This window comes from Anguilla rostrata, chromosome 11 (genome assembly GCF_018555375.3).
Source record: "Anguilla rostrata isolate EN2019 chromosome 11, ASM1855537v3, whole genome shotgun sequence".
NCBI lineage: Eukaryota > Metazoa > Chordata > Actinopteri > Anguilliformes > Anguillidae > Anguilla > Anguilla rostrata.
In genome coordinates, this window is record NC_057943.1 from 10,262,462 (window position 1) to 10,285,436 (window position 22,975).

At 40.0% G+C, this 22,975-nt stretch overlaps 1 protein-coding gene and 1 long non-coding RNA gene across 2 annotated transcripts in view; one reads left to right on the plus strand and one right to left on the minus strand.

Annotated features, from left to right (window-relative positions):
• The window catches only part of prdm16 (PR domain containing 16), a 297,762-nt gene that overhangs the window by 63,957 nt on the left and 210,830 nt on the right, over nt 1-22,975 (plus strand). The gene's annotated exons all lie outside the window — the stretch shown is intronic.
• LOC135233880 (uncharacterized) lies at nt 2,843-22,882 on the minus strand. Its single transcript, XR_010323985.1, has 2 exons — nt 22,026-22,882; nt 2,843-3,640 (listed from the first exon to the last, which is right to left on the minus strand). It is a non-coding gene; the product is annotated as an uncharacterized LOC135233880 (long non-coding RNA).

Here is a 22,975-nt window from a genome sequence, read left to right on the forward strand (position 1 = left end):
GAAAGCAGCGGAGCGGAGGGACAGCGGGATCCATTAAAAAAGAATAAGAAGAAGCAAAAATAAAAGCCAGGGGCACAGCACAATGCCAGAGCCAGGGTTAAGTGCTAGGATTTCGGCCGATGGGATTTGGGGTCCTGCATTTAAGCTGAGACCCCCCCCCCCCCGCCCTGCCCCCTCGTCCCCCATCCCAACCCTAACCCCCCCAGCGCTGGGGCCAACCCCAGTCATCTGCCATAATCAGAACGATGATATACAGAGCCATTAAAAGAGCGAGCCGCTGACATGCCAAACAATAGCCCCTCACAGCATGGTCAGGAAGCCGGCCTATCCAGGTGCACTCCCAGCTCCTCGTAACGAGAACAAATTCTTAGTCTCCCCTCAGCCATTATTGAGTGTTCAGAGGAGCCTATTGAGGATATGGTGGGAGGGGAGCGAGAAGGGAAAGAGGGATGATGGGGGGGAGGGGTGTGTGTGGGGGTGGAGAGGTGCGGGAGGGAGAGAGGGAGAGGGAGGGAGGGTGGGTGGGTGGGTGGGAGGGAAGGAGGGAGGGGTGGTGGCGGTGGGTGTAGGGGTTGGGGGGTGTGTACTACACGTTTTCGAGCCTTCAGGTATGTTGAAAAGACAGGACATTTGAGCAGGCCAGGGGGAATCACTCAGCTGAAAATAATAGCAATAATAAAGTTTCCTTTTTCCCCCCTGCATCTACCTACCGCAGCGCGTCGGAAACACAAAGGGGCGAAACTTTCCAATACCCCAACCCCCCCCACCCCCAAAAAAGAAAAAAAAAAACAGGATATCATCCTTCAGGAGATCCTGTGGGACGGGGCAGAAGCGCAGCCTGGTTTAGGGGGGAAGAGACGCGGAGCTGTCTGTCAGCAGGTGATTGTGACACAAAGCAGGACGGGGTGGGTGGGGGGTAGGTGGGGGTCCCGGGGGGGACACAGACGGGCCCCTGTGCCTGTTCAGTGAGACGTGCACGGGGGGCCAGGCTCGTGTGAACATCCCGGGCCGCCATTGCTGCGCGGCGGGGCTGAAATGGCGGTGCCGGGGACAGATTTGAAGGCTTCACTGCACAAAAACGCTGATACACAGGGGAACGCAGCCCCCCGTCTGTGTGTGGTCCCGTCTCAGGCTTAGGTAACTGCCCCTAAATTAAAACACACATACGTGTATTTATCGTATAAGTCCACTTATTAGGAGCTGTCACGGGCGTGCCAGAAATCTTAAAACGATGTTCATGGTCACTGCTTCCCCTGGACTCCCACCCCCCCTCCCCCCTCAGTTTCTTATATTTTGTTTTCCTGATCTTAGAATAATTGCTGCTTCAACCGTGAGCAGATTCACACCTCCTGATGCCATCTGGCCTAGTCCCCGGCGTTTGCGGAAAATTCGGGAAAGTTCTGGAAACGCGGTCAAAAAAAAAAAAAAAGGTGGTGAGAATTCTAATGAATTGCTTTGTGCTCCTTTCATTCCGGGAGGCTTTGGCCTAAATAACTTTCCTGTGTTATAAAACACCCAAACAATTTGACGGTTTGGCACCCCGAAGCCCTGCTTTGCAGAGGGGAGAAGGGACTGGAATGGAAAGAAAAGGTAATCTGCGCGCTTCCCTCTGAAACAGAGTACGTTTTAATTAACGAAAAAGAGGTATGACACGGTGCAGAGAAATGGCTAATTAATAAGTTGGGTGTTCTTTGCGGAAAGGTTTTATTCCGTGGCACTCGTCTCTTTTTATCCCCCCCCCCCCCCCTTCCTGATTCAGGCCCGGCTCAGGCCTGGCCAGTGTCCGTGTCACCGCACGAGCCGGAGAGACCGGCGGTGGCAGCGCCTGTCGGATTGTGCCGCGTGTTTGTCACGCGGCATCGCCGTAATATCGTTCAGGGGGTTGTTATTAAAGTCGTCGTTATGACTTGAAGCGACTCTGGGGGGTGGGGTTTAGGGGGGGGTGGGTTCACACTCTCGGCGGTGGTTATGACATGAACCGGTGGACGTAACCAGAGCGGAGCCGGCTTGGCATTTGGCTTTTTTCCCCGGGAATCGGGAATTCCGGGGAAGGCTGGAGTCGGCCGCTGGCGTTTGAAGGCAGAGCAGGAGCTCTGGTAAAGCTCATCGAGTGACAAGAGTAAGAGAGACACGCGGATGAATTCGGATCTTTGCGTGCCTCCCCGCCCCCCTCTCTCTTTCAGCCGTGGTACGATGTCTCGGAGTTGATGGAAGACATAGGCTTTGCGTTTGATTACGGAAATTAGTGCTGCGCGGAGAAGACCGCCCCATGCCATTCTGCTGACTCAGTACCGTTCAGTACGTTTGTGGGGGAAGAAAAGGCTCCTCCACATGTAAAAGAGTCATTTTAATAATGAATCGTTTCTGGGAGCGTTTCTTTTTTCAATACCCGTGATCTCTGCAGAACTGTCCTGGCTCCATGTTAATGACAATGTGGACCGTATAGGTTTACCCCCTTTAGTTAACAGTGTGGCAAGATTTCCTCCCTGACCTGTTCCTACCTGAGTATAGTAGTAAAAGAAATAATCTGCCTCGTAGCTGCGTCTTAAATTATGATTGTGTCAGGCACTCTTACTCAGAAGAATGCTGGAATGCAAGCTCTTTACTAGAACTTTAAGGTTATGTAATGTCCTGCAAGTATCGTTTTCAGACTGTCTGTCAAAAAAAATCAGGGTCAAGACTCGGGCTTGGACCGTGGTCGTGAGATGTAAATTTCTGGCTGAACTATTATTTTATATTTTTCATGAGTATAGACTGATGCCTTGTTGCTCCTAAATCATCCTCCAGAATATCCTCTAGTTAGGTAGCATACGTAATGTATTATAAAGGAAAGTCAAGACCATTTGAAGAGCAATATTTAATATACTGTATCAATTACAGCTGTGAAGGAAGAAGTGGTTGTGTTAGACTAAATGTCTTCTATTGCTATATGCAGTATTTTACTGCCTGACACACACACACACATACACCAAATGTGTTGTAAAATCGTTTAGTTTAAAAATACATTACTGTGTATGGTTCCTCTTGCTTTGAGTAATTTTGCCTACTGTTTGTGGGACAGCAAGCAATCTAAAGTATTACAAAAAAATATTCTTGCTGATGGAAATCTTGAGATACCCAAAGAAAAACACTTACATGTAATAACGTTGTTTAATAAACAGACAGGCAAATAGGCAGAACTTCCAGAGGTCGGGTGGGAGGGAGTGGGGTGTGGGGGGGGCGCTGGACCTTCTTTGTTTCAACAAACTATGAAAGCTTTAAAATGCATGCCCCAAGCTACGAGTTAGCGGCAGAGAATGGGTTTATTATTCTCAACTGTGGATTGCAGAAGAGAGGAGGGCCAAGTGGTAACAATTTTGAGCGCATGTCAATAAAGCCCTAATACGCCAGCTTCAAAAGATACTGTGGGTGTTCTTAGCGGTAATGGAATTGTTAAGCATGCTCTGGGATTTCGAGCGCGCTCCCTGGGAAGGCAAAGATGACAACCTGTTAATGTCCAGAGCTGCATGTATGGCAGTTCATTAAACCAGCGCTCAATCACAGATCCCATTGTTTTCCACGGTCTCCCCTCGCGTGTCTTCTGGTCCACGTGGGGACCTCATTCCTGGCTCCCGGTCCAGACTCCAGCGCCCTGAGAATCCTGAGAGAAGTAAAAATAATAAGATGGCGTGGAGTGGCCATTTAGGAATCTTTGGGCTGGTAGCAAGGGGGGGGGGGGGGGGTGGAGAGATGGGGGGACAGGGGGGGTTGCAAGTTTCCGATTCCCCTGATGGGGCATTGCTGTTATACCTTTGAGCCGAGCAGTTAACCTCAAAAGCTTCAGTAAATATGACCTTGTTTACATTTGGGAATAATAATGAAGACGACGACAAAGAAAATGAAGGCAAAGACAACGATGAAGGAGAAGAAGAGGAAGAAGTTTTGTGCGGCCGGTGCGAGTAGGATCAGTGTGTATCATAAACACAGGAGGGCAGTCTTCATACACACTTTCACCCGTTCGTGGTAGTCTGGACTCCCAGAAGGAGCATACGTCTCGTGGCAGGATCCAGGCCACTGAACGATGATAAATAACAGCAGACATTAACTATCCAAGAAAACATGTCTCTAAAATGGGGAACTGGTTCTCAGGTTCTCTAGCCAGGAGATTCACGTGACTGTTGGTTTGCTCCGTGTTGGCTTCTCTGTGTGGGTTTATCCTGTTCATAATAGCCATAGTCTTTGTGTTCCTAATTTTAGCCTCCTTTCCTTGACAGCTAAGCACCGCACAAGTAATTAACAAAAATCGTAATAATGATTTAAGATTCCTGGCTAGGACTATTTTAGTAAATGGTGTGGATTTAAAATACTTACTGAATTAAAATATTGTGTAATTATAAAATACCATCTCCAATGTGGTAGACTCTCCAAAAGTTTTAAGTACTCTATATCAGAATTTTTTTTGGAGTTTCCTTTCCTGTCCTCTGTACTTTAATCATTAGTAGTAGGCTTTCTCTGTAAATTGTCATTATGCAGCTGTTCCCAGTCTTGGGGGTCTACTGATACCCCATAATTCTGCCTAACCTATCCCACTGTCCATTAAATTTGTTCAATTGAATACTAACCAAAACTGTTTGTGGCACTAATAAACATAAATACCCATAAGAAACAGTTTTTTTTTTGTATTTATTAGACTTAACTCATCTCCAGTAAACCAGTTCATCCTAAAATAACTGAACAGCTGTAAAACTATCTTGAGATTTACACAAGAAGCCAGCATACACAATGAGAAACATTTAGTTATAAGCCAATGTGTTTTTATTTTATTATTTTATTTTATTTTTTGGAGGGGGGTGGGGGTGGTTATTTATGACAGTACGAAACAACTAAATTGATGACTCCTGTCCCACCAAAGTGGCGAAACGTCCGATTTCCTTCGTCGAAACGCGGGGGCTGGACCACTGCATTTACGTAGGAGCCAGACTTTAAAGGAAGTGCTCGTCACTCTCAGAACTCCATTCTGTTTGATGCGTCCACCAGGTAGAGAAACCTCACGGTCCGCCTTCACACACAGCTGTATCAATCATTCTGTCAGAATCTACACTGCTGCAGATGTACAGGCAAATGAATGAGTGAATGAATCCCATAAAAAAGTACATAAATAAATAGTCTCTGAGATTAAAATAAACACATTTCAGCTTGGGCCCCAGTTGGCTGTGTTGTTTGTCCATGCATTTTAGTGTGGTTTCTTTTTGTGTGTTTAAAAAAAAAAAAGTTTTAGCACTGCTTTCCGTCATTACGAAATTTTAATTCGGTGTCATACTTTGTTCAGGCTTTTCAAACTGAACAAAAAGACAGATAGGTGCTGTTTGTTTTTATTTAAATATAAGTTGGTAATAATGTCTTTCAAGCTGTTTGAATTTCTGAAATTGCCTCCATTTATGTGTAAATACAAAACAGCTCCAGAACAGTTTGGACTTCTTCCCAAACAAAAGCTGTTGTTGGTTTGGAGGCCAGTTTCTGGCAACCTAATGCATTTTAGCTTAGCAGTAATGCCTTGTTTGCTACTTGCACAAATCACCCTTAAAAACTTGTAACAGTTGTGCTGTAGACGTAATGCACGTTTAGGAAGCTCGGGCGTTTTGTGCAGTTATGTTGTTATACTCCACATGCAGCTTCTTCCTTTTGGGTGTATGTGGCTTTGGCTGCTGTGCACTCTTCTCCTTCCTTCCCACCTACCTGATAGAAATATGCAGCACTGTCCAAAGCATTGCGGAGATCTCCATGTAGAGCTTAGGTGGAAACCTATTCCAATCTACGGTACATTTCCCCACTTTATTATAATAACTGGTAATTGTTATGTTGTTAAGCCCTTTAGTTGAAGTATGGGTGCGCAGGGTTGCACAAAAGAGAACTGTTATGATGTGATTTTTTAGTAATAACCGAAAACTGATAAAAACCACTTTCATTCGAATTCATACAAATTGTCTGGTTTTTCAATTTTAGATCTCATTAATCAGCTACTACTACTACTAATAATAATAATAATTCTGTAATTCTGGATCTTTTCCAGCTGAGGTAAGAAATGCTGAAATGATGACTCTTTAGCTACCTTTTGAAAACCAACTGAAAACATTTATTTTTGTTTGTGCTTTTGTGAACTGTAATCTGTTCATGATTGACTAAACTGTGCCTTGCTTTGTATTTTGACCATTGATTTTACCTGTTCAGTGTCCCTGGACACTTTGGAGTGAACAGAACTACACAAAATAGAATTGATTGAATTGAATAATACTTCTTAAAAAAAGAGATTAATTACGAAACTGGGGTGGTGATCTCAATATAGTTGGTCCACACTTTGAACTGAATTTGACAGAAATCCAATGTAATTCAGAGTTATTTTGCTGAGAGTAAATATTGGATTGATATCACACCATTCACAAATATACAATTGGAATAAGCAGTCCAGTTGCAGTAGAACAACTATAAAGGAAGCAAGAAACAGTTTTTCCTTTTTTTGCTAAGTATAGATTAGCACATTTTCATGTCCCTGTAATGCCTGTTTTGCATGTCCCTGTAATGCCTGTTTTGCAACACACAGAGCAGTGATGTATCCCATGGCTCTGGAGTGCAAACATCACTGTCCAGAGAGAATTTTACTGTAGCGATAGAAGCCGATAGATTTTTAGGTGCAAACAGGTGGGAATAGCTGCCAGAGTCTAAAGTCAGATTCAGCCCAGATATAATCGATGTTGATCTGCTACAATGGCTACACTGTCATTTTTTGGTAATCATTAAAAGTTTATATATAGCAATATCAATGAATTGTATATATAATCAATGAATAAACAAGCAGGTGTCTTAGGAATCAATTTTCCAATAAACACAGTTGATGAGCTGAGAATTTGAACTGCATTTTCAAAATCGCATTTAGCTAGTGGCTAGTTGACTGATGTGATGCTAATTAAGAAAGTGCACTCATAAAATTAATTGTGCAGGTGCATTTATCTTGTGGTTATCCTGCCAATACCCACATTTCAGCTTAAGCTGTTAGAATAAACTTAAGGAAAAAAACTGCCATTTTGGGTCTCTGACAGCCAACCGTTTTCTCAGGATAATTTGACACTCAATAAAAGTTATTATGTGGTTGGTTTATTTATTGTTGATTTTTATGCCAGGGATATGTATTTTCACTCTCCTCAACACTCAGTTTGTTCAGACCTGTACCTTACAATATGGCAGCAGACATTTTGGCAGAAGGATCATCAACATTGTAAGAAAGCTTAAACTTATTAATTAATATAAACTATCAATTAAATGAACATGTATTTTCATCTAACTCTTATTTTGTACAAATATGATGTGATTATGAGATATGCTAGTATTGTGGGTTTGACAGAGGACAATGTCCAGGGGGCTACATATCCAAGCTACATATTCACATGTGCAAGCTACATATTCAGAACTGCTAGCTCATTAAAAGTTATTTCTGGAAATTTATGAACACGGAACTATATCAGACCATCTACTGGCGCTGACAGAATGTAATACAGATTATTGGTTGGGAATCATTATTAAGAATGATTTAGAAATCACATTTGAAATCCACTGGCAAGTTAAGGAAACAGGTCATATTGCCTTCATGTGACTGTTTCTTTGGCCCTTGACCTAGTGACAGCTGTTATCTTAGGATGTGACCTGTTCATAAACTGAATTCTCTGTATCTGTGACGGTCACGGTACCAAGACTAGGCGTGGCATCGATAGCCAGCAGTTCTTCCTAAACATTTGTGGAAATGCACTTGCAGATGCAGCATTGAGTGCGCTGTTGGAGCACAAGAAGAATGAATGAAGTAAATGATATGAATGTGATAAGTACATAAAGGCACCATCAGTATTGAAAAACTGCAGATTAAAGCTCTGGGTGGGCTGTGACTCCACAGAGGATACAGCAGGTAGTTACCCTCACCCTACCAGTCACAAGCATCACTGGTGAGTGACATTACACTGACACTTCACAGGACATGACCCTGAAGACTTTGATGTGCTGTGATAATTCTCAACTCAAAGCTTTAATAAAAAAATGTATTTGTAAATTATTACTTTCTGCCATCCTAGGACTGCTGCTTACAAGTGGAGTTTCTTGTTGAAGGAAAGGTGCCTATCTTGGGTGTCTTGCTGCCTAAAAGTTTCATGTTCGGTTGAGTGTTTTCTGTAGAACTTGCAGCATTTGGAACCACCCCCCCTTAAAGTTGTGCCCTATTCCAACAATCGCCACAGGCAAGCTCAACCACAGGCACCACACAGGGGTGAGAGGGCAGAAGCCCAGCCTTTTGTGGTTTGACCACAATATGGGGTTTATAGAGCCTTAGGAGTCACGGAGCTTCTTTGATAAGTAAACCACTGTTCCTTCTGAAAGTCTTTGCCAGGCGAAAGGTGTGCCCTTGTTGCTAGGTGATGGTGCGTGTCACAATGTTGTCTCGTCGCTTCCTGTTATCCAGTGTACTAGCATGAAGCAGTGCTGCAGGAAGACCTGTGGCTGCAGGATGGCATGGGCGGTTTAAGAAATGGGCTTGAAAGAAAAATGGTGCTGCTTAAAATCCTTAAGAAACATTCGTATAATAATAATAATAATAATAATATTAGTGTAAAACAAAAAGTACATAAGCTCTATAAAATTATTTTAATGAGTAAACATACATTTTTAACGTACTGTAAGTTAGACAAGGTGTAGCAACAGTATTTCCCAGTAGATATCAGTCGGGCTGAGCTTTGCGTTGTCATGACCATTGTGCTTCAAGTTCATGTTGAATGTGCAGCCAGAGTTTGCTTACTCAGTTTGATTACTGTAGCCCAGAATGAATGAATGAACCTCCTTAGGTTGCCCTCAATAGCAAACTACACTAATATGTTCATAACTGAGCATTTTGTGCAACCAGGCTGTATCAAAGTCCCCATTAAACTTTCAATTGCTCACTACTAGATCACACCAAGACTCAATTACCTATCATTCAATGCACTACCTAAATCACAGCCCCTTCAGATACATTAAAATAAGCTTCTGGACAAATATTGCGACAATATCTAAACATAAATTAATATTCTTATCGTATTTATGTTTCAGTATTTAGTGATTTCTCTTATACAAATTGCATTTTTTACATACAGTCCATTTATTCAGCCAGATATTTAACTGAAGCGATTCATGTTAAGTACCTTACTCAAGAGAACAACAGTACCACCCCAGCTGGGTATTGAGCTCACAAAGTTTATGGTACATTCCAGCCCATGTTATCATGTTACGTTAGGAATGAGATAATATGTTGCATTGTGTGTGTGTGTGTCTCTGTGTGTGTGTGTTTGCATGTGACTCTGTATGTGTGTGTGTGTGTGTGTTTGCATGTGACTGTGTGTGTGTGTGTGTGTGTGTTTGCATGTGACTGTGTGTGTGTGTGTGTGTGTGTTTGCATGTGACTCTGTGTCTGTGTGTATGTGTATGTGTATGTGTATGTGTGTGTGTGTGTGTGTGTGTGTGTGTGTGTGTGTGTTTGCATGTGACTGTGTGTGTTTGTGTGTGTGTGTGTGTGTTTGAATGTGACTATGTGTGTGTGTGTGTGTGTGTGTTTGCATGTGACTGTGTGTGTGTGTGTGTGTGTGTGTTTGCATGTGACTCTGTGTGTGTCTGTTGTGTGTGTGTGTGTGTGTGTTTGCATGTGACTCTGTGTGTGTGTGTGTGTTTGCATGTGACTCTGTGTGTGTGTGTGTGTGTGTGTGTGTGTGTGTGTGTGTGTGTGTGTGTGTGTGTGTGTGTGTGTGTGTGTGTGTTTGCATGTGTGTGTGTGTGTGTGTGTGTGTGTGTGTGTGTTTGCATGTGACTCTGTGTGTGTGTGTGTGTGTGTGTGTGTGTGTGTGTGTGTGTGTGTGTGTGTGTGTGTGTGTGTGTACGCATGTGTGTGTGTGTGTGTGTGTGTGTGTGTGTGTGTGTGTGTGTGTGTGTGTGTGTGTGTGTGTGTGTGTGTGTGTGTGTACGCATGTGTGGTGTGTGTGTGTGTGTGTGTGTGTGTACGCATGTGTGTGTGTGTGTGTGTGTGTGTGTGTGTGTGTGTGTGTGTGTGTGTGTGTGTGTGTACGCATGTGTGTGTGTTTGCGTTTAAGGAGGGGCTGGGGAGCCTGAGATATTTCCAGAGAGGCGAGCCGCAGCCTCAGTCCCTGTGGTACGCTGCAGGGCTGTCTGCCGTGTCAGACCCTGGTGCATGCGTACACTCAGCACTCTGCAGTGCGTGCACTGAACTCTTTTTCCAGCTTACACTGATGTGTCAAGCCCAGTGGTTGACAGAATCAGAGCGTTTGTGGACAGCCAATTGTGTTTTTTTTTTTTTTTTCTCCCAGCAGCCATTGCCATGTAAAGCCTTTAATGTGGCCAACTTTAACCTGTAGAATTTCTCGCATTTGAGAGTCAGTGGTGTGAAAGCTCATTCACTTTTAGGAGTGCATTGAATGTGCAGTACCCTCCATAATTAATCGCAACCTTGAGAAAGATAAGTAAAGAAGGCTTTATAAAATAAAACCTGCTGGGAATTAGCTATATTGTATGCTCAGAAAATAGAACATTACACTAATAGAATTGGAAAGGAAAAAAAAAACATTTTGTTTAACGAGTAACATTTTTGTTTCCAAAAAGATATTAGTCACATTGATTCACATCCCTAATAATACTATTAAATGAATTACAACAATAATAAATTGCTTCCAATGGTGTGTAACCCAAAAAGTGTCACCCTTAGCCATGGGGAAAGTGCTGACCCTCACAAGTCAGGCAGTCGTTACAAATAACTAAAGATAAATCTTTAAGCTAAAGATAAAAATGCATCTTGTCTCCAGGCATGGTGAGGAAGATGGTTTAGGAGGCAAAGAATAATTAAAGGGCCATAGTTGAGACAAAAAACCTGTTCTCATCTCAGGGACACAGATTTTACACATCCAATATCAGATGCCATCTCCGTTGCCAATAGTATTTTTGGAAGGGTTATTACTGAGTTGTGAACATTTGTGACACTTTTTGATTGTGGCTGATAAATCATTATTCAAGGCAGAATATTTTTTCAGATATTTGAAAATTAAAATCTAGCTCAGTACAATATTATTTATAATTTATGATTTATATTATATTAATAAAAATAGTAAAATATACAATGCTGAAAATTATTGACAAATTAGGCCTGCTTTATGAAATACCTAGGTGGCCTTTTTTTATACTTATTTGTCTAGTTAGTCTTGAGCAAGTAGAACCCATCGACTTAGTTGTCACTTAATAAGGTCCTTATTTCTATGTAATAGTCATTAGTGAACTGTACTTGTCGGGGGTTAAAACTGGTCAATTTGCAGTGTACAATTATTGTAATTATGGTCTGTCCCACCTGCCATCTACTCAGAAACATATTTAGCGGGAAGCTTAACATGCATTCTGATCCCTGGTTTAGAATGATGAACAGCAGTCGAGCAGCCTCGGCGCTGAGGCAGTGGTCATTTTCACATCAATTGCATTCCCAGGAGTCAGAACCAGTGTGCGTTTGTCATTAGCCTTCGTCTGTTTCTTTGTACAAATGCACTCCGGTACAGTTTTTATTTTTTTGGGTGCGCTGTTGGGTTCGGGAAAAAAGCCTTTAAATCTATCAAATGTAAGAAGGCAAAAGTAGGCCTACTCCGTTTTTGAAAAAAAATACACCTAAGGTGGCTTTCACACTTGGTTCGTTTGTAAGGTGTTTTTTCACCCCCAAAACCCGGTTTCCCTCTCAATTCATTCATTTGATGGAATGAACTGCCTACAGTCGCTTTCACTGTTGGGTTGTTCACAGTTTTTTTTTCTTCCCCCTCCCCCCCCCCCAAATCCGAGTTCGTCCTCTAAATTCGATTCATTTGGGAGATTACAAAGTTTTTTTTCAAAACCTGGGAGTTCACCAAAAAAATTTTTTGTACACAGTGGTCTCAGATTGGTCGCAAATGAACTGTGGTCTGCTTCCCAGCTGGTGAGAAAGCAATCTGCATCGATCCACTCTGCAACCAAGAGAAATCCGATGGTGGATGCGTTCGTGAAAGACGGAGACGGTACCATTGGCGATGCGCTGTCCAAAATGTTTAGCGGCATGTTTAACGTAATGGTGCTATAATGTATCGTATTGCAAACGCACAAGCGTTCGGCAGAATAAAAAAGAATTAGGCAGAATTTGCATAAATATGAAGCCAAGATTTGCATGCGAAGTAGGTGTGGAAACGACCTGTTTCATCGGCCATGAAGCCACATAATTGCAAAGGTGGACAAAAAGCGAAAAACATCTTATACACACTCTAAAAAATAAAACGTGTTTGTATCCTAAAGCCTTTGAAGAAAATTAGCTTAAACCAATGGTTTGCTAGCTTACAAGTAAATGTTTATTGAGCTATTTAGGTTAAACAGAGTATTCCTTCAGCGTTTCATATCAGAATTAATGTCCAGAAAAATAATCTGAGTAATATCTGAGATCAGTTAACAAATCAAACTGTAATAACACAGCAGTTTTGACCTATGTGGACCTGTTGGTGTTAAATACAAAGATCTGTTTGCTAATGTAGGCCTATTTTGGATTTTATTGCACTGTTTGCTGTCCAGTGCAAGACAAACTATACAGGATAATTTTATTGCCATAATACTAATTTTATGGAATTGCAGCGTAGTAGTCTCTTACAATGTACAAAAATGAAAACCTTTCGGACAACACAGAGTAATGCTTACATGTTGGCGGCAGCTGAGTTGCACATATGGATGTAATGAGATGAAAAAAAGAACTCTCTAGCAAAGAGTGCTAGTCAGTTGGGACCAGCCAGCACTGTAGCTTCTGATCACTTGCTAATAAACGGTAAACTTCAACTCCAGACATTTCTAACCTCCCTCATTCCCCCCAGAATGTTACAATAACTTAACAATCACGGGAGTAGTTCCAAGAAGAAAAAAAGCATGCTTTGTTCTGAAACAAAGGCATTCAGTTGAATGGGAAATACATGACTGCAAATGAACAAGCATTAAAAGGGATGCGTCCCTTTTGCCAAGGTACTTCTCTGGATGCCAAGATCAGCCAACGCGCTTTCTAAAAGGCAGACTTTGGAACCAGAGAGCCAGCAGCCCCATAGCGCACTGAGTTTGTAAACAAAGGCGTCAGCCTTTTTATTTGAGCACAAATTTTAAAAAGTAATTTTGAAACAGGAACCAAATTCTACACCGTAAAATGTTCGGGACATATGGTCCCAGTTGGACTTGTCTGTACTCTGTTAGAGTTGAATTAACACTGGGTATGTTACTGTGTAGATATTTTTGATTTGCCATCTCACTATTTTGAGCAAATGGTTTTTCATCCAGTTCAGGTCCTTTGGAAAGTCCTTGTCCTTGTATGCTGTTAACTACAGCCATACCAAGTTCGCCCAGTTAACCGTAAGGGTGCCATTCCTGTCCTTTAAACTTGCTTTGCCTATTCACCAGTGTGTTTGTCTGCCAAGTGTATTAACCCTCACATACTGGCCTGCTTTGTTAGCCTTTACCAGTCCTACTATTCTTTTTATCCGTAGTTTGCCATAATTTGCCAGCTCTGTTAACTGTAACCACACCCGCTTTGCTCATCCACCTTTACCTGGCTTATTACACTCATCCATGCCATGGCATTCCAACTGTCTTAACCCGTACGATGTCTGCAGTTCGCCTTTGCTATGGAAACACATCAGAGCCTACCAAAAATGTGCGTCTCTGTCAGGAATACGTGTAAAATACCTCACCTGAGTACCACGTGCAAGGTGGATGTTACATTTGTTATGTCTGAAGAGTGCATTCACATGCAAACAGTTTCTTCTTATGTCTAGTTTTGAATGGGAATTTTTGTTTGGTTACGTTGTTCGGTAAAAACATTCATTAGTTTATTAATTACTCTGGTGGCAATGTTCATTGTCACAGGCCATCTATCCATATATATATATATATATATATATATATGGAGTGGGTTTTTTCAGTATGACTGATATAGGATCTGTCATATGACAACTAGGATAAATGAATAGCTGAGATAAAAATACAATCAGAGTTAAGGCAGCATTGGCTTCCCCTCAGAAATCAGACTTGATTATGTTGAAAACATGTTGCTCTTACCTCTTCCTCTCCCTTATTTACACCATATGTCCTGTGCACGTTTGAGCAAAATAAAATGCAACTTTGTGCACTTGGTTGTAAGCGGGTCACCTCCCCTCATCACCTCTTTCCAAACGTGTTCCCATTACATACACACCATGCAAACTGCATATCAACAGAAAGTACTGGCTTGTCTTGTACATAATCATGTTTTCTGAAATACAGCCTTGCCTGTTTCATGTATGCAACCAGCCCGTGAAATGTGCGAAATAATTTAAGGATTATATAATGCTTAATTATGTTTTAATTAGATGGTGTTCAGGTCTATTAATTCCAAGTGACCACTATTCCAAAACTGAATTTTAATGAAAAAACAAAACATAAACGGTACAATACTAAATTATTTAACCTGCTTGGGTGAAAACGTTATTGGGGAGACAGATCAGATATTTTTCCTGTATCAGTGTCAGAACTTACCTGACATGTCTTACCTGTCACAATCCACAGCAGCTGAATGTTATGCTAAAACTTCATCTGGATTTTTTTTATTTATGCCATGCCTAAAGACCTTTCTTTCGACAGGAAAAAAAAAAGGATATTCTGCTAATTTCGCCAACGCAACTCAATTTAAATTCAGGTTTACCTGATAAATTTGAATTTAGACTATTTCAGTGTCGAGAAAGTTAATCTATTTCTCCAAAACGCACCTGTCATCAGTCGTTGAATGTTAACGTTCTTGCGGAGTGTGTCTTTCTATATTGTTTTTAACGCTCGGCTGTAACGGGCTATATAAACAAAATCCGACTGTTCTGTTGCCCATCCTGTACATTTTCCACTGTACGTGTTTTTTTCTCCAATAAACGTATTTTTAACCCCCCACCCCCTTTGTAGAATTAAGTTACACCGTAATAGCTGTGTATATATGTTCTCTGTTGAAGTAAGCGCTTTAAAATCGAAACATTGACTTGAACACACAATTCAATGTGTGTTTAATGAGAAACGGAGAACCCGCTACAGTGCTGGAATACTGTATTAGAGACTATTTATACTATTAGGGAGACCATACGCGACATTTTTTTTTTTCATTGACTGCAAAAGAAGGAATCTAGCCACATTAAACGTGTAAATTTTAAAGGCAATATTTTTGCACGGAATTTAGACAAGTAATTTCATAACGCCTACTCTGTCGGTGATTTGCCACAAGATCCCACAGCACTTGCAACATCGTGAGTAGCCTATGCGTGTTCTGCACCTGTAAGACATGACACTTTTATGCGCACTATAATGACCCATATTGTAGGCTGTGTAATAAAACCTTGTATTTTTGTGATAGCAGAAATTGAAACGTGGTGCGTTCAGTTCTTTATTTCGTCTCTTAATTCGCAGCTTCAGATTTTTTTTTTTTTTTTTTTCTCTCCAGACATTTTCATACGCAAGGAATACCAAGGTCTCAGCCTGGTGAATTACTGTCAGTATATTCATCTATATACATCCGTATATATTACCGTAATTATTGTCAACGAATTAATATATACTGGACATACATATTCTTATGAAATACGTTATTATTATTATTATTATTATTATTAATAATAAAGTGACTAGAATTATAAAAAAAAGTAGTAATAGCTGTGTTGGCATCTGTGACAGTACTAATCATTGTCTTACAATCGTGTAAGACTTGCCGTTGTAAATGAAATGGTCAAATGCGGCATCTCTACTCCGTAAAAATTGTTTCAGGGTAAAATATTAAAATTACAATTTTTTTAAGATTAAGATTATGATTCTCTGTGTCCCAGTAGACAACTTGATTGATTACATCATATTAAGGTCATTTCTACTTTGGGGTAATTTTCTTTCCTTGCCTCGGGCGCTCTTAGGTTGTGCATTTTTATTGCAGGCTGTGCTGCGGCTCTGCTCTGTTGTTTTCGCGCGCTATCGAATTAATGATCTCGAGGCCATTCAAGTGAGGCTGTGCGACCTCAGGGAGGTGGACCAGTGAACCGCTTTATTATTATTATTATTATTATTATTATTATTATTATTATTATTATTATTATTATTATTTTCTGTAGTAGTATAGTAGGGATGGAAGTAATTATATTATTGTGATAAATAATAATAGTAATCATCATAACAGTAGCCTAATATTCGATTAAGGATTTATTAAAATAGTTCTATACCTTTCTAAATGTGATTTTTAAATATGTTAACTGTTTTATTCCAGGCAAAATTTGATTTGATAATTTATGCAAGATTGTTATAATTAGCTGTTGACATCTTAATAGTAACTGTACATTGACTGTTTTGATTATTATTTTCAGTCGATGTATAATCTAAATTGATATAGCTTAGGCAGACAACCATACACTGGACGTAATTCACATCAAATGTGTTGGTTTTCCGTTCATCGCTTTGACTATAATGGTTTTGGAAGGGCATCTGTTGGCCGGTAAATAAGTATAATAAATGCGGGTTTTGACAAACTGATTGCTTAAGTGAAACCCAAATGGTGCATTAATAGAATATCAGCTTTCAGTTCACCGCTTTGCTGTGGTTTCTCTACTTACTTTGTTGGGCTGTACTGGACGAGACAAGCTGTGTTTCAGATGGCCAAGTCCTACCGGAATGAGTGTGTTGTATATTTACAGGGCCTTGTCAGAAATGCGTCAAAGAATCGCAGCGCAAGAAACAGAAAGTCTCTCGAATAAGCATGCAATTAGCAAAAAAATAACTGAAATTGACGCTTAATTTTCGCAGCAGACTGCTGCCACCTTCTGTGACAGAGTTAAAATTGACTTTTTCCTGCCTTGATTGACAAAATTGCCAGTTATCAGATCTGATTTGAGGTCATATAGGTAGAATGAAAACGATTACTTCAAACGTCATTAAAATGCCCATTGTGACAAAAGTGGTGGTTTACACACAATTTTGCTGTTTTGAATAAAAAAAAAGAAGGTCTTACTGTATTGAACGGTAGCCTATAAAACACATTTTCCCGCTGCACGTGCCATTGCTAGTTGTGTGTGTCACATGACTAAATCCACAATCTGTAGGATGAATTTTGACCGGATCGAAACCTTTAGTATGCACATCTCAGTCCTTTTACACAACCTTTTTTGTGTGTGTATCTGTCTGTGTACAACATGACCTCAGTAAGTGTTGTCTTAAATCAGTAGAAGCCTTACAATACAATGGATTGTGTACATTTTAGTTGCTTAAATGGCCCCCGCCACAACCGTGTATCATATAACGCATATGTTCAATTGGCAATGAAATAGGAGTGTCATTTATCAATTGATTAAAATAATATGCAGCATTTAGGTAGAATATATTATAAATACTAGATATTTCACATGGCTACGTTATGACGACGAACAGCATGGATCTTATAATTCCTAAAATGTTACCCGTATACAGATATACCAGTCTTATCGACAATAGCAAACACGTCCAGAAATATAGGCTTGTGTCTTTGCTCACACTCTCGTAGGGGATATCGTTCATATCAGGATAGGGTCCGTAGCCCGGACTGACATCAGTCTCTGGCGGCGGGTTTAGAGGGAAGAAAAAAGTGTCTAGGATTAGCGGTCAGATTTCCCATTTCCCATAGACGCCCAAGGTCTTGAACCCAATTAATGGCTAATAATTACCAAGCCAACTTCACTGCAGCCGCTCCCGTGCCTTCATTAAGCCGAGCAGAAAGAAAGGGACCGCTCGAGCGCCAGGGGTAGCCTACTCCTCTAAATCAGCCAAAACGAACGTGTTCCAGCGCTGGTCAGTGTATTTTATACTGCCAATAACGAAGGAGGATCTTCTAATTGATTCACAGACGCGTTGACATAGACTGCTTCCTTTATTTTTTTGTCGGTCGTATTTGTCATGCAGTTACTCAGATACATGCAAGTGCTCCCGTATTGACTCGTATGCAATTTGTATTTCTCAACTTTTTCCAGCTCTGTTGTATTGGTAAAAATTAACATTGACGTTCTGTTTTCTTTCTACCTCTAGAAAGCTGCCCTCAACTTGTACTCTATTACCACCATCATAAGCGTGTAAAACATTGTTTTAAACAGAAGTAAGTGCAGGCTATTTGCGTACCTGCGTTCGTGTATGTGTGTTTGCACGCGCCCGCGTGCCTGTCGGGCTGTCTGCGCGTGTGTGCGCGCGAGAGAGCATATTATGTCCGGAAAGCTTTTCACCCCCCTGAAGTAATCTTGTTTACTTTACTGTTACATTGACTCTGGCAGAATGACCATTTACTGCGCTCATAATAACGTATAATTCACACCATAGGTCAGTGTTTTGATGTATCTTGAATACTATGTCCAAAATCCTGGCTGGGAGGGTTTTATTTCAGATATCTAATGCAATGTGATGTTATCTCCGCGTAACTCATAATCCCGAGCCTATTTCTACCGTGGATAAAGCTTCGGTTTCACAGTGTTAGGATAAAACTCCACATGGACTACAGACCACACGAATCCTATGTATAGTTCATGCTGCGTCATATTTCTAATTCCTGTTCCACATTTCTGTCTCCGATTTTATTATATGTGTAATGCACCCACTGAATTGAACGATTATAAGGAAATAGCTTAACTGTAAAAATTGTAATTCAAGTATATTTTCTATTCGCTCTCCTCTCTAATAATACCAACGAATTCACATGATTCACAGATATGTTTCCGAAACACTATGTATTTCAGAACCATCCGTATATTTGAATATATCATCTTTCTGACAGTCCGCAACAACTGATTGGCTCAAACGCACTTTGTTGTAGAGGAAGACCACAGGTTAGCCAAATGTTGGTATAAGGATTTGCATTAGTGTTAGTAGTGTGCGGTACCTTTGCGACTTTCCAGAATTATGCATTGTTCCAAATCAAGTTTTGGTGTCCTTCGGCTTCGGTATTCTGTAATTAACTTATTTATTTTGATGTACACTTTTAGTGAATTTAAAATCTTAAATCAAAACAGATGAAGAATTAAAGCAAAGGTATATTCGAACGGAAAAATCAGTGAATCGATATTTTAACAGGGAAGCCGCTTTCTTTTAATGTCATTACCAATGAGACATCATTGCGTAACATCAGACGGATTCGGATGTAAACACACCTAATTGTGATATAAACGGTCTTAATAATAATCATAAGAAGTCGTATTATGAACAGCACATGTTAATAAAAAGACAAACATTTGACCGGGGCTTATCAACCGGTGACCAATGATTGTAATTTTCTCTAAAACCGACTGATTTGATTAATACAGATAATAAACTGCAGTAGAGCTGGTGATGCTAATGCGAAAAAACGTATGTAGCTGCGGCCTGGCTAGCACTGCACCTCTCTTCCGGGGTCTGGGCCAACATCCCCCTCCCTTCTTGCGCTCGAGCCACAGGAAAATGGCAACAATCTGGAAAGAAAATACTCCAAATGCATGGTTACAGGACAATCACGTTTCCAGGAGCTCGTAAAAGGCAAACGTTTAAATGACGCAGAAAACTATTCCCCAATGAGCGAGTGTGGAAGAGGAACACTTTTCTTTACAAGAGTAATTACTGTTAATTGCTCTCAAAAAAAGGTGTTACACTGTATGAAATTATTTGTCCAATCCAATGTGAGAAATAAATGCGTTAGGCTATATTTTATTTTGTTTTGGAGAGTTAATGAAAACTTTGATGTGCTACAACAGAATAAAACAGCTGCTTCATCCAGCTTAACTTCTTTGACTTTTTTTGTACATTAAATGTAGGTCGCTACTGTAAAAACATTGTGAGCGCCTTCATATAGAGAATATAATGATTAGGTTAAGAAATTATCACCCAAAATATGATATAATCTCACGAATATACATGTATATATTTAGTGCTATTGTTTGGATTTTTTGATATATAATCAGTCCGTGCTTTTTTCTAAAAAAATATAATAAAAAAACAAAAAAAACAAATGCAGGGCGCGGAAGTTCTAAGTCCTCTTGACTAATCAGATAATCCATAATAATAATGAATCAATATTACAATTTATTTACCTTTCCTACCACTCCGTACAGTGCGTTAATTCGTTATTTCAGTTTTGGTTACTTGTTAATGCGGCATGAGATATGTAAAAACAGCATATTGCCTATGTTTTAAAAGTCTTGGAAAAAAAAAAACATTATTGCATGTATCAGCAATTCTAACGAATTAAGAACAAGAGTGGTAGCAGTATTTGGTAGGTGTCATTGTTGTGAAGGTAGTACTACCCGAGTACTGTAATTTTGTTTGTGCCTGAATTTACTCGCACATTGATGGAATAGGAGGTACTTAAATCGGCCAGACTGTTTTTTTTTTGACTGAAATACAAATATTATAGCAAAAAAATATATATTTCAGCGAATAACTCAAATCTAATAGCCATGTACGTTTATTTTATATCAGAGGTATCAATGTATTTTGTAATGCATTGTGTTTACCTTAACGACAACAGAGCTTTCAGAAATGTATTCATTTTTTGGGTATATCCAAATATTTGGATATTTCTGAGCGGCAAGTCTAAAATGGTATATGGATCATCGACGTATATCACTATTATTATTATTATTATTATTATTATTATTATTATTATTATTATTCACCCTTACGAGTAGAATAGAAGTAACTTATTTATCGATGTCTTTTTGCTGTGAGAAATTATCTAGAGAAAGTAAAACTGATAAAGCTTGCATCTTGATCGCGGTGCTTGGGAGCCAGCCTGTCCCAGGGGAGTTGTGCTTTACCTCAGCCGGGGTGGATTATTACAGTCGGTAAACCTACATTGCAGCGGCATTATCCATGGTTGCAATTTTGCAAACGATCACACTTCAACTATTTAATAACGCCATTTTAAATGCACGTCTATTGATGAACAAAATCAGATTGATTAACCCGATCAGTAGTATCTCAATGTAAGTGTAGATGATGAGAACATTTATGAAAGATATATTATGAAAGAGTTTCATTAAAGCGATTTGCCAGAAGAAGAAGAAGGAAAAAAAATCAGACGTTAAATTGCGCATATAGGCTAATGTCTATATAATATAGAAATGTAGGCTACATGATATTCGATCCCACCCCCCTGTCCTTTTTGCATGCACACCATGCATATATGCGTCGGGTAAAATGGAAGCACATAATGCAGACATTTGTAAAAAAAATTTAGAATTGACTTTAAATATATTACATTTTGAGTTTTATAGCCACCAGCCAACGGTGCGTTTGATCGCTTTATTTTTTTAGTGCTCATAATGCCTCTTGACAGTTAAAGCAGACGACACAGACTTGTAAATGAGGATCTGTATTTATTTTGCAAGCAAATCTAGCAAATAACCATTTTAATGCTAATCCTGTTAATGCACTGACATATTAACAGGCCAAAAGGACATGCATATAACACATTGAAACGTTAATTTACCAGCTTTGAAACGTATCCATTTCCAAATGGCTTCAACAGTTTGTAAAATTGCTAGACCCTCCTCGTCACGTCCCTGCCTGCTCCGTCTTATTAGAAGTTATGTCATTAATTCAGTTCGTCAGTAATTAAGGTGTGCTGTATTTGTGTCTCTTGCTTAGTAGAACTTCTGCATAGATGCTGCAAGACGACAGAAGGCACGTAGACATTACAGCGTAAACCAAAATGTGTATTGCAGTTTTGAAACAGCAGTTCAGTTGCTTTTGCAAATGCATTTTTATTAGAATGGATTTTTTTTTCAAGGAATACACAGGAACACCAGAATACACTGTCTCGACAAGCGCTGCCTGTCAAATCCCTATCCTGTTCAATATACTATACTTGAATATGTATGTATATATATTCTATACATATATAAAAAACACATGAAACATGCATATGCATTAAAACAGATTGAAGGTAAAGTCATACTTACCATATTAGATGATCTTTTTTTTCCCCTTGACGCTACCTTTTATCTTGTTTATTGTTTACACCGCTAAAGTAAATAAGAAGTCGGATCACACTAGGTAGCACAAGGGTGATTTGGCACATGGAAGTAGAAATCAAGTTTTTGTAAATGTGAAAGGTTTGTGTTTATTTCTGTTCTTAAGAACAGCAAATCCTGTACCGTAACCACCCGCTGGAGTACAGGACTTCTGGTCTTATTTTCAGCCGAGAGTACTGAGCGTTGAGAGGACTGCAGCAGCGTGCGACATTGGGCAACATATGAAACGGGAGTCACCGCGTACACGGGGTGCTAAATCATCTGCGTAAAACCAAATGCACTTTTTCATTTGACCTTATACCTATTGATGGATCTAAATTAATGGTGTCGAGAATAACTGCATGGAAGATGGGGGAGGTTGCGGGAAATAAATAAAATTTCACATTAATAAAGGAAATGTTTAAAATGGCAATAACGATTATAATAATAAAGATAACATTTAACCAGGAGCAGAGGAAACGTGGTTTATAGTTTAGGTAACACAAATATATTTGTAATAATAATAATAATAATAATAATAATAATAAAGTGCATTCTTGCAGAATTGTACCGTACCTTAAAATCCTTTCTTGTCATGTGTTCATTCTTTATTTTGTATCGTAATTGAATAATGTCGGTATTTGATCTGAAAACAATCACCTTGCAATTCAGGGATGCGACCTTGACCCTGCATCCCTTGCAGTGTCCAGCGCGAGACCGGATTCCGCAGGTTTGCGAAAAATAAGAGTTATAGCTCTTAAAGGGGCAGCAGAGGGGGTGAGGTTGAAAGAGGGGGGGTGGGGTGGGGGGTGAAAGAGCCTGAGATGGTGCGGAGAGAAGGAGGAGGAGGGGAAGAGATAAGTGATCTAAAGGGGAGACGATAGGACAAAAAGTGATGA